The sequence below is a fragment of the Podarcis filfolensis genome (genome assembly GCF_964270895.1).
Source record: "Podarcis filfolensis genome assembly, chromosome: 3".
In the NCBI taxonomy this organism is placed as follows: domain Eukaryota; kingdom Metazoa; phylum Chordata; class Lepidosauria; order Squamata; family Lacertidae; genus Podarcis; species Podarcis filfolensis.
Genome location: NC_139606.1, coordinates 57,071,372 through 57,083,807, shown reverse-complemented (window position 1 = coordinate 57,083,807; position 12,436 = coordinate 57,071,372). Strand labels below are relative to the sequence as shown.

The window sequence follows — 12,436 nt, the reverse complement described above, 5'->3', positions numbered from 1 at the left end:
GGTCGCCCTCTGGACGGGGCGCCGCTGCCCTCCCGCTCCCCGCGGCCGAGAGAGGCGGCCCGGGGGCGCTGGCTGTGGCGGCGGCTGACTCCCGCGGGGCGCTGGCCGTGCTCAGCTGCTCCCCCATGCCCGCCGCCGCCGCTGCAGCCGCCCTGCCGCCTCCCCGGACGTGTGGCGCCCCAGCCGGATCCGCACGGCGTGCAGCAGCGCCGCCGCCGCCACCTGGCTCCGTCCCCCCGCGGGGATCCCTCCTGCGCCCGCCGGAGCCAGCTAAGGGAGCGCCCGCTCGCCGCCTCGCCAGCCCCGCGCACGTACGCCCCCGACAGGGACCGCCTCATCCTGCCAGGCGAGCCGAGTTCAAAGAGGAGGACCAGCCCCTCCCGGAGCCGCGCACACCTCTCGGCGCTACCTAGCGCCTCCGGCACGCGCGCCGCCCTCTCCCACCGACGAGCTCCCTGCTCGTCGCTTCCCCCCGCCCGCCCTTTATATTATTATTACATTTTATGATAATTATATCTCTCGTATAGATTCCCCACCCCCCACTTTCTTCTAAAGCGTTACGATTTTTATTTTTTAAAAATTAACATAGGGTGTCTCTCCTTCTCCTTGACGCGTTAAGCGTAATCTGATCTGTGCATGGTTATGGAGTTCAGAGGGGTTCGATCTGAACTTACTTTGTTTAGGATTAAAGCCTTAATGTCCCTTCTCGCACACCCAAGGTCACGCCCAGTTACTCATTTCGTAAATCTGAAATAACTGTTAGCGTCTTCCTTTCACAGATTCCTAACTAGAGCATGAATCTGAAATCCGAAACTGTCATATTTGTAAGTTATATAATCCCATTAATTCTAGAGCTGATATACGTTTAAAAACAATAGGTGTGTGCATGGGGGACAAATTAGTTCATTCACTTCTCTTCTTCCTTTTCTCCTTTACTTACAACCCCCATCACAAAGATCATGGCTCGGGAACCTCCAGATGTTGCTGGACTACAACTCCTATCATCCCTGACCATTGGCCATGGTATCTGGGACTGATGACAGGTTCCCCACAGGTGACAACACTAATGCTCCCCCCCCGACATTCTCTGCAGAAATAAAATTGATTTCCTTTGTGTGTCCACAGACAAGTACCACACTGTTGTGTTTGCTTATCAGAAAAACTTGGAAAAGAGCTCAATTTAAGTTGCAACCAATTCATGTTATTGGTTAATTGATTTTTAATATTTATATCTTTGTATCCCACCCTTCAAATGTAAAGCATTCTCAGGCCACATTGCTGGACAATGGTAATATATGGATGGGTGGAGAATTTGGACATTGATTAAATAATAGATCAGTGGTTCCCAAACGTTTCCCATACTGGCCACTTGAATATTACGAGGGGCCTGGTGGACCACTTATTGATTTTTCTGCCTATTGTAACTGAGAACATAATGTTGGATCAGGCCAATGGCCCATCTAGTCTAGCATCCTGTTCTCACAGTAGTTAACCAGATGCCTATGAGAAACCAGCGAATAAAACACGAGCACAAAAGCGCTTTCTCCTCCCTTGGTTTCCAGCAACTGGCATTCAGAAATATTGCTGTCTCCAATTGTGGAGGTAGAGCATAGCCATAATGGTTAGTAGCTGCTAATAGCCCTCTCCTCCATGAAAAAGTGTAATGCAGTGTGCTAGATGCAGTATGATCATCATTATTATTTTTTGCTTATTTTATTTCTTATAAATTGCATTTATTCTCTTACAACTTGTATTCAATAGAATTCAAACTGTAACAAAATTGTTGGTACCCTTCTGTCTTGGGAGACAATGGAGGAGTGTGGCATTGGGAGTGAAGTCAAACTGTTGAATTACAGTGCCTGCGGTGGCTGTAGAGACTAATGTGGGAGAGACATGTTTTGTTGCAGCTGGGGCGGATGAAGGCATCCAGTTGTGCTGCTGCAGATGCACTATGATGTTTATTCTCTCTGCGTTCGTCCCAGCAGTCCTTCCTCCTCTGGATACATGACTGTCTGTCTCCAGACACTGTGGTCGTCTGCAAGGAATTCCCTCATGGCAGGGTTGATGCTGCCAACCTTCACGTATCATTTGCAGACATCTTTGTAACTCAGAGTAATAAAATGCAATAGAAGAAACAGAAGAAGCAATTAAAATACAGTTAAAATCCATATGAGCATTAATGCAAGGGATATGCTATCTGTCGTCTTAAAGCACAAACCTACATACACACCACGGATCACCTGAAGGAAGCGTGTGGCCCACAGGTGGTCCACAGACCAGAGTGTAGGAGCCTTTATAATAGATGAACCCATCCTCCTTGCTTGTTGTCAGACAGCACTAACTCATAACTGCAAGTTATGTTTTCAGGTAACATTTATATCTCCTTTGACAGGCAGCAATGTTCCAAAGTCTCAAGTGGAGGTCTGCCCCAACCTTGCTGCTCAACCACCTTTCACCTGGACAGAGCCTAGGACTTTATGCATATAAAGCATATGCTCCAGCACTGATCTGCGATTCCTTCCCAAGTAATACAGAGAATAGCTAGCATATGATGTGGTATTCTATATATGTATTCATTTCTATGTTTACCATAATTTTTCAAGAGATGAATTTTATTCAGTTGTACATATATCTTGCCCCAAGGCACATTTTAATTTGAAATTCATTGAGCGAAATGATGCCATCTGTGCAGCACCTTTGCATTCTCCTCCCCTTCATTTTTCCAGTAGCTGGTGGTAATGGCTATACCGATTGTTCCAAGCAGCAGCAAAATGTGGGGATGTTTGCCATTCATTAGGTAGCCTAAGCTGCCATGAAGAAGAGGAGGAAAGTATTGTGCCATGCCCGAGAGAAACATGATGTCTGCAGAAGCAAAAAAACAAAACAAACAAAATTGACAAGGTCAACTCTTGGGGAGCAAAAACTCTTCGAGACAAGAAAACAACAAGACTGTGGATGTGTGTGACTACACAGAAGAAAAGGGGTAGGAGTAGGGGGTGTGAAGAACAGATTTGGAAGTTTTGATGAATGAAGCCACCTTTCCAGAGCATGAGCCAGATTTGAACCAAATGAGAGGAAATGCATGTGTTGCTTGGTGGAAGAAGAGAAAAAAAGGAAGGAGAAGGAAGAAAGTAGAAAATGGAGTGTGAATTGGCAAGGGGGAAAGGTGGAAGCACAGGTGAGCACAGAGGACATGAAGAAGTGAGAGGTTTGGGACACAAAATAACAATTAAACAACACCCCTAAGTCAGGGTAGGGTGCATGTTTTCCTTTCCCTGTGTCTGTCTGCCCCCCCCCCCGCCTTCCCTCATTTCCCCCTTCTTGCTATCAAGAGCCACCAGAATTAAGCAAAGAACTACATGTGGCCCTAGGGCTATAAGATTCCCACCTGTGCTGTAAGGGGACAAACAAACAAAAACTGCATGGCCAAATGAGAACTGATTATGTTCAGTAGCCTCAAGAGTGTTGCCAGCCAGTTGAAAATGAGAAATGGGAAACTATGTTGTGTGTGGAATGGAGTATCCTATCTAATCTGAAAGTGGTGGGTGGATTAACAGCTAAATAATGCTCAAATATGGACAAACTCTAACTGTAGGGGTTGTCAGCTTTTTATCTGGTCTCTCTTCTGCGTCCCCAACATGCAGGAATTTTGGCATGCACAGCTGTCCCTGGCATTAGGATGTAGCAAGGGTTGCAGGCAGAAGCTTTGCTCTCTTAAATTCTGCAGTTGTCAGACTACTGATAAACTACCTAAAAAGGTTGGCAGTTTTATGCAGGCATCACTCTTCAGGAAATTTGTTATTATATATCGCCCATCAATGAAGAAACCACTCTTTCATTATCAAGTATTCTGTGCATATGGCCATATAGATGGGGAATTTATTGTCAATTAACAGAGCAAATTATGGATAGAGCCCCAATGGTACAGACTTGGCAATACAGAATGCTTGTGAATTACTTGTGAAATTCAAATGTATAACAGATGCAAGTTAATTATGTATGAACTGCACTTCTGCATTCTGTTACGGATGTAGACTGAGTATGGAAGGCCCTACTACTTTGGTATGTTAAGATGCCCTCCATTTATGATCCTGCTATAAAATATAACACTTTATGATCTATGGCTGCTAGCCATGATGGCTGTGTTCTGCCTCTACTTTCTTGAATGCCAGCTGTTTCACAAGTGTGGAAAGTGTTGTTGTATTTAGGTCCTGCTTGTAGGCTTCCCCTAGTCATCTAGTTGGCCACAGGATGTTGGATGAAGATGAGCCTTTGGTGTGAGCCAGCAGGTCTGCTCTTATGATCCACCAGGGCAATATGTACTCAAGTACCCAAGGATAGGCTTGGGACAGGAGGTGATGGCAAAGCTGCCCCTCTTTCTTCCCCATCCCCTTCTCCAAAGCCCCCCTAGATGAAGTAGCAGGTCACATTAAGCAGAGGGGAGAAGGAAAGCTGCACACTCTTCCAGTTTTTGATTTTATATATTGTGATCTTTTTTGTGAACCACCCTGAGACCTCCAGGTATAGTTTGGTATATAAATTCAATATTTATTTTTATAATTATTATTATTAAGAGCAAGTGGTGGAAAGGCCTGCTTTTGACGCCAAGGCACCCTCTTCATCCACAGACTACTTCAGCATGGAGTTCCTGCCAAAGAGAATGGAAGGGGTTTACTTCACAGCCACTCAGAGTGGCTATTATACCAAGCTATTAACATTTTAACTCTTTAATATGGCTATCAACAAACTTTTTTTCTTTTTAACCAAAGAACATCTTTTATTTGCTTAAAAGTGCCAATTAGGTGTGTGTCACAGTTCAGCCTGATGTGCATGAAAAGAAGTTGCAAAACTTTCCAAACACACACACACAAAATCAAGTGGCTAAATGTTGGGACTATGAGCCAAATGGACCTCCTGTTCCCCCTCCCACCATAGGATTTAGAATCATAGAACTGTGGAGTTGGAAGGAAGCCTTAGGATAATCTAGTCCAACACCCTACAATGCAGGAATATGCAACTGTCCCATACAGGGATTGAACCTGCAACCTTAGCATCATCAGCACCATGCCCTAACCAACTGAGCTATGCTTGAACCTTAATGGTTTACTGCAGGGGTTGGCAAAATATTTTAGCCACTGTCCCTCAGACCTTGTGGTGGGCCGGAGGAGCGGCACCGGGGGGGGTGGAGCTAAAAGAAGAGTTAAGGGGGGCAAGTAGTCCTCCTCCCCACCCCCAGCCGTTGCCGCTGCACTTACCTTCCCAGGAGCTGCCGCCACCACTGCTGCCGCTGCTTCTCGTGGGTAGGCAGAGGCAGGGGGGGGAAGAAGATAAGCAGCATGAAAGGGCTGGCTCCAGAGAGGGGATGTTTAAAATGGTGCTCAGCCAGCTCAGCCCAGCCCCTTTCCTCCTCTAGGCAGGGCGGCGAGAAGCCAGGAGGGAGGGAGGGAGGGAGGAGGTGTCGCCACGGTGTGTGTGTGTGTGTGTGTGTGTGTGTGTGTGGAGGGGAAATGGTGCAGCCCGAATGAACAGAATCCCCACGCCGATTCACTGACAGTCCGCGGGCCGGATCCTGAAGGCAGTTGGGCCTGATCCGGCCCCTGGGCCTTAGTTTGCCGACCCCTGGTTTACTGGCTAGTCTAAACCACCCACCCAGGAGGGTAAGCGTGATCCCGATCCTCAGAAAACATTTGGGGTTGCCAAGCACTGGTTTTGATTAAGAGCACCTGTGAAATATATTCACCACAGCCCTGCATACAGTTAGGCTACTTAAATCCCCAGAGATTTTAATGGGATTTTTGCAGTCTGTCTCAAACATGTTTACAACTACAGTATTTGTTTAAAATTGAAATGTATCGGTAGTTGATGAGAGATGCAGTTTTATCACATCACTAAAAATGCAATTGGGTCTGTGAAAAGCAATATAAATCAGACAGGTTAATCAATAAGGCCAGCATCTGTCTGGTTCTTTAGGCCACTTGCAAATAAGCGGATTATTAGAGAAACATTTTCCCTCCCAGATTTAAGCTGCTTAGCCTTACACAGCCTGCCAAAAGAGCCAGATGTTGTTTCAGAGTGAAAAATGTTTTTCTGAGTGTTTTGTTTTTATATTAGATAGATAAGATAAATGTCAGGTATCAATAATAGACCATTATAGGGACAAAACATTTCTCTCTTTATGAGAAATCATGGCCCTGCATTCACTTGCATAATCTGATTTCTAGTCAACCAGCTTGGTGAAACTTCCCTTATCCAAAAGTCTCTCTTGTTATCTAGACTTTATTTATATCCACAGTGTTGGTTAGCTTCTGTATGTGTTTCCCTTTATCCTCGCCCATCTCTGACCCAAATCCGGCTGACAAATGACATATTCTCCAGAAAGTTTGCCAGATATTGCAATTTCTACTGTTTCTGACAACAACAACTCAAGATAGAAGTGTTATGTTGAAATTTTTCAAGCACTGGAAAAAAAATACCTTACAACTTTAAAACCCAATATTCTGAGCTCTGCCTCAGGCTTCAGAAACATCATTGTGACCCTTGTTACAGCTTTCATCAAGGAGCAACTGAAGGCACAGAGGAGACAAAGTGTCTTTGGGCTGTATTAATTCCCCCTTCATACACTGGAATAATCTCCATCCCCTCCGCTTTGGAGGAGGGGGCTCTGCAGTAGCAACCAGGAAAATAAATCTAAACATGAAAAAAACTAGTTGTTTTTTTAAAAATTGGTATACAGGTTGCATTGTTGCATTTTTCAAATATATTCTTTGTTTTTTAGATCATACAACACCACTTTATGCATACATACATACATACATACATACATACATACATACAGTTCTGAGTTTGCAGGGGAGGAAGTAGGCTGTATGTGAAATCTTCCTAACCCCTGTATCCTGCAATGTTAAAATGTAATCCAAGCTAGCTTCCTGTGTTGCGGTGATCACCTGTGTGATGGACTGTTAAGAGAACAAAGGAAAGGGGAGAAAGTTAGAAAGACAAAGCCCAAGTTTAGAGTTGAAAAGTGGTAGTGACCTAAAGGTAAATCAGCAAGATGGAGAGGGAAGGAGGGGAAGAGAGAGACTCAGAGCAACATTTGAGAGCAACATTTTATTTCTGTTTGAATCCCAAAGCTATGGCTATGGGAGAAAAAAAGACTCTTTTGGGGTGTTAATGCTGTGAACCTCTCCAGCATAGGCTTAGGTTGTATATACGTGTGAATAAATCATATATCATAAAGACACAACCACAGTCCAAAAGGAAATACGACCCCTGGCCTACCTGGCAGCAAGTCAGTATGCCAAGTCCAAAGTCTGAGGTTCAGTCCACACAAGCAAAGTCCAAAGACACAGTCCAGGGTCAATCCAAGTAGCCAGGTCTGAAGTCCAGCAGTCAGGATACAATCCAGAGTCAAACCCAAAGCACAGTTCTGTGGAGGTGCAGGAGCATCCAAGTCAAGGTCCATCAACATGGGCAGTTGAGCAGACACAGCACCCTCAGCTCTGCTTCCCTGCTGTACTTTGCATGCTGATTGCAGCATCTGGGCTTGATGAGGCATGTGACCCTCACCTGCTCCAAGCCCACTCCAGCTGAGGAATCACACACTTCCTCCCAGGATAACAAGCCCCACCTGGCCAGCCAGGGAGCTGCCTCAGCCTCCTAAAGCACCACTCCTGCTGCTCCCTATGCCTCAGCGCCCGCTGTGTTTGTGGAGACAGGGGCCCCTCTGGCTCTGGGTCCTGCTGCCCTGGTTCCTGTGCACCGACCCCATCCCTTGCCATCCTCCATCACCCTGTGAATACTTCCTTCCCCATCCCGTGCTTGCCTCCGGCTACACCCCTCACCAGGATCCTCTTTCTTGTCCCCGTCATCGTGCCAGTTCATGACAGGTAAGTGCCTGGAACTCCAGGAATCTCATACTACTTGGACGTTGGGGTGGTGTGCAACAATATTACATTTATAGCCCACCTTTCCTCCAAAGAGCTCAAGGTGGCACGCACAGTTCTCCCTGTCTCTCTCTCCCCCCCCCCCCCCGCCCGCCATTTTATGCTCACAAACAACCCTGTGTGTTAGGTGAAGCTGAGAGGTGGTGGCTGGCCCAAGGTCATCCAGTGAGCTTCATGGCTGAGTAGGGAATTTGAACCCTGGTCTCTCAGGTCTCAGTCCAGCACTGTAATCTCCACAGTGCGCCACACTGGCTCTAGCATAAGTGGTTTGGTGAATATTAAGTGGTTTATCAATCTTTTTAAATATAAGTAAATGGGTATATTCCATCTGGCAAAATGAGAGAAGTGAATTCTGAATGTGACATAGGGAGCCTGTGGCTCCTTTGGAAATGACCACAATCGTCTTGACTAGTATAGGTTCAGACATAAGGAATTGCAGATGCTAATGTGCTAACATGTGTATGTAATTCTGGAAGCTATGTTTTCTACTACTATTCGTAGATAAAGGAGGAGTGCAAATAAATAACAGCAGCTTGTCATTAGTAATCTTCCTCCTCTTCCTGACTAAAGTGCTGTTTCTGTCCCAAGCTCCTGATCTCTGTTTTGGCTTCTCTTTCAAGTAAGAAAGAGGAAATTATTCCTGCTACTGAACCAAAGAGTTCCTCGTGATGGAAGAAGGAAATCCTGTTGAGAAGCATGAAGAAGGAAAACAAGAATGTGGCTATTTACTCATTTTTCTAGATGCCCACCCCTAACAAGCCCATTTCCTGAAATGCTCTTTCTCTTGAGTTAGGTGTCAATACTACAGATGTATTTGGCTGTGGGATTTCCTCTTGAAACCAGAGACTCTCTATTATTCTCACTCCTGAACCCATGCAATACATTAGTTCACTAAGTTGTGGTCTGCTGCACATTCCTCGTTTCCTGAATTTACTTGTGGTGGCCCACACATTAAGCTTACCCTGCTGCTGATCTTATTTAATCTGTGTATCAACAGAAAGAATTGACATAGTCTCTTTGATCCCCGTTCAGAAAAGAAAGCTTTGCTGTAGACAGGAGGGCATTGTTATTGTGGAGTCTAGAGAAATTTGAGCAGTTTCAGCTGCTGCCTTAGGGAAACCAAATCTAGGAGAGTATAGGGTTTACATGCTTGGAATGCACAGGACTGTTGACAGTGTTTAGATTTTGTTGCTACATTATCTAAAGAGCCAGTTTTGAGGTAAGCAGTATGCTGACTCTCAGGACCGCCCTGTTTGGCGAAGGGCCTTATTCAGGCAATAAAAGTTGAGTTGATTTCAGTTTGGCTCTGGATTAACCACTTCTGGTTCGGAATACTTAATCGGCGGTTTAAAAAATCATCTGGGGAGTTCTGAGAGCATTAGAAAACCAGCAGAGATTTCTCAAGGAGATGATCAAGAATAGCAGATAAGCTTCCCTGATAAACAACCTAACCACCTACACTAATCAGTGTACAAACCCATGGTAGTTTTTGGGTATGTTCTAGGTTGCACTTGTTTACATGTGGCTTCAGTGAGTTGTCAGACAGGACCCACATCCTGAGACTCATCCGGGAGTTAAGATATACATGGAAGCTGGGCTTAAGGGAGGCAGCAGCGGCAGATGGGTGTGGAGACAGTGGCTGCACTGGTGGGTAGCCGTGGAGGAGGCCAGATCTGATGCCTCATCTCCTTGCCTCATGAGAGGGCAGGATATGTTCATAGGTTAGATAGTGGAGTCAGATGAGAAAGGGAACATAGCCTGACTGCTAAGGCAGATCTTGATGTAGAAAGAACAAAATTAAAAGCAATATGCTCTCAAGTTCATTCCCTTGATTCTGTGCACTCAGCCTGAGATTTTTAGTCCTTCCTCAGAAGAACCTGAGAAGGCAGCTAAACTTCAGGTTGAAGACAGACTTGGCAACCCTAGAACATGATGCTAGAGTCCTCTGAATATGCAGAGTGGTGGTTTCTCAGCAGATAAGTCAGTATGAAAAGTTTGAAAGCTGCAGCCATTGGGCTGTCCCTACAATTATGCAATAACTTTAGCCAATACAGGCATCTCCCCACTTATGTGGGGAGTTATGCTCCGCTCCCTGCACATAGGTGAAATTGCTTGACGTGGGGATCATACTCTAAGCACCCCTTAAACACCCTCTCTGCTGCTATACTACTTATTCAAAATAATATTACACAAAGTATGAAATATGCAGAAACCACAATGTTTACTCTTGCGGCAAGTCTAGTTCCATCACCTCTGTCATGATGCTTCAGGCTGTTCAGATTCTTTCACTGATTAAAGGAAACAGTTCTGAGGAATTAAATAGTCACTTTCCTCCAAACTTGCTTTGGTTGGCCAGCTGCATGGAATGTGGTTACTGGTGACATCAGTCGCAGACACTGCAGGTGCAGGTTGGGGTGGGGTGGGACACTAGAAGCTGCCTTTAAAGTGAGTCAGAACACTGTTTCATCTGCCTCCACTGACTGGTAGCAGCTCTCCAGAACTTCAGGCAGGGATTTCCCCCAGCCCTACCTGAAGAGGTCAGTAACTGACCTGAGACCTTCTGAATGCCAAGTATGTGCTCTGCAGCCCTTCCCTGAAGGAAGTTGCTAGTTTTGATTCAACCGGTGGCCTCAGGTTGTGGCAGTGCATGCTTGACATAGCATCTTGCTTCACTCTGAGCTTGTGTTCTGGGCTAGGGGCTCATCCTGATGCCACTTTGGGGTTGGTACTGCCTGTTGGAATAACTGACCCCATTTCTTCCTTCTCAGACTAGACATTTACAAACTGCTCATCACACAGATTGTCACAAACACACAATCCTGCACAACAGCTTATAAACCTATGTGGCTTTTTAAAGCTCTCAGATAAGTCTTTTTCAGTTTGGGGGGGTCACTAATCTATGGTGTTCTGAGAGAGTTGCCTAGGGCAGTGGTTCCCAATTAGCTAAGTAATCTGGACCCCGTGCCTTTCAAAAGCCAAGCCATGGAACCCCTTCTTTTTAAAATTTTGGATTTCTCTATGGTAGTTTTTGTAATGTGAATGGTGCCATGGACCCCCGGGTTGGGTCTGTGGACTCTCAGTTGGGAACCACTGGCTTAGGGGAAGCCTTTTACTGGCTTTTCCAAGACCATCTAAATTGGACGCCCTGAGCCAGCAACCACGTAGAGTGAAAAAGCAACTGAAGGGGGAGGAGCGAATGTAGACAGTACTAGCACGGAGCCTGAATTGTTGGGAACCTGCTAAGGACCTAACAGGGGTCCTGCCCCTGCGTTTCCTTCTCCTTGCAGTCACTGCATCTTCACTTGTCCCCTCTACCTAAGCAACGAGTGAGTATTGATAGGAGCAAGAAGGAAGAGCATCTTCTGTCCACCTTGCTCTCTCCCTCTGAGCAGAGGGGTGCACTGAGGACAAGTGACTGGGCAGCAGTGATTGCAGCAAAGAAGTTCCTCTGAACAAACAGAAGTTCAGAGGAATTTCTATTGTCACACAAACTTTATTCGCATAGGCTTCTATTTGTGGGATACACACCACATGGATAAGGGCTCCATGGACAGCTTGTGCATGTGTAGAGCTTCCATAAGTTCTGTACAGAGTTCAGCTCAATTTACAGAGGTTGGGGATGGGGCCAGTGGGGGGGGGGAGAATCCCATCAGTTCCTGTGGTGTTATTGTTCTCCCTGGAGACACTTTCCCAAGCATGGTGCCCTGCAGATGGACTACTACTTTCATGAGCCCTGACCTACAGCCCATGCTGCCTGGCATTGATGGGACTCGCAGCCCACGACATCTGGAAGGCACTAGCCTGAAGCAGGCTACCCTAGTGGCAACTACACCAGGCTGTGAGTGGCTCTCTTTAACCATATATTGAGTGGTGTTCGCTATAGTGTAAGAACAGTGTGGGAAGTAGCAAAGGGAAGAGAAACGCAGAATCTAAGAATATGTTCAGTGAACCCTTAAAATGAAAGGGTGCTGATGGTGCTTCCTGGTTTTGATTTCCAAATTCAGGTTAGCACTGGAACTTTCATGGCACGCAATGTGCCACTTACTTCTCCTTCATCTCCTCTGCTTCTCTCATAAAGAAATGTCCGCTAGTGGAGGAGGGGGGAAGCATTGCAACACACTACTGTAAACCTTTAAAAGTTCCATTAATGTTATGGAATCTCCTGGGGAGTGTGTGTGTGCAGCAAGATATATTTTAATAGCAAGCAAAGGTCATGTCAATTTATGATTCTAGCTAGTCACAGCATGCAATGAGAAAACTGCAGGGTACACAGGAGAAAATAGCCCATATGAAGCTGCTTCAAGAGCTGCACTCTGTTTCTGAGAACTTTCTCATTGTCTCTTCATCATCAGAAATTTAGCTCAAGGGTACAATAATGAGTTCCGACACCTAAACTATTAAATAACCTTCAAATAGTTGGTTTTGTTCCTGCAAGAATGTGTTAGTTTAATCTTTGACATTCTTACACATACAAATTTATTTGCACACCGCAA

The 12,436-nt window shown here is 45.6% G+C and overlaps 1 protein-coding gene across 1 annotated transcript in view; it reads right to left on the bottom strand.

Moving 5' to 3' along the window:
• RNF217 (ring finger protein 217) overlaps positions 1-416 on the bottom strand; it is a 48,860-nt gene extending 48,444 nt beyond the window's left edge. Inside the window, exon 1 of the mRNA XM_083608707.1 lies at positions 86-416. The gene's annotated coding sequence lies outside the window, so the exon portion shown is untranslated. The remainder of the gene's footprint in view (positions 1-85) is intronic.
• Positions 417-12,436: the final 12,020 nt, after the last annotated feature.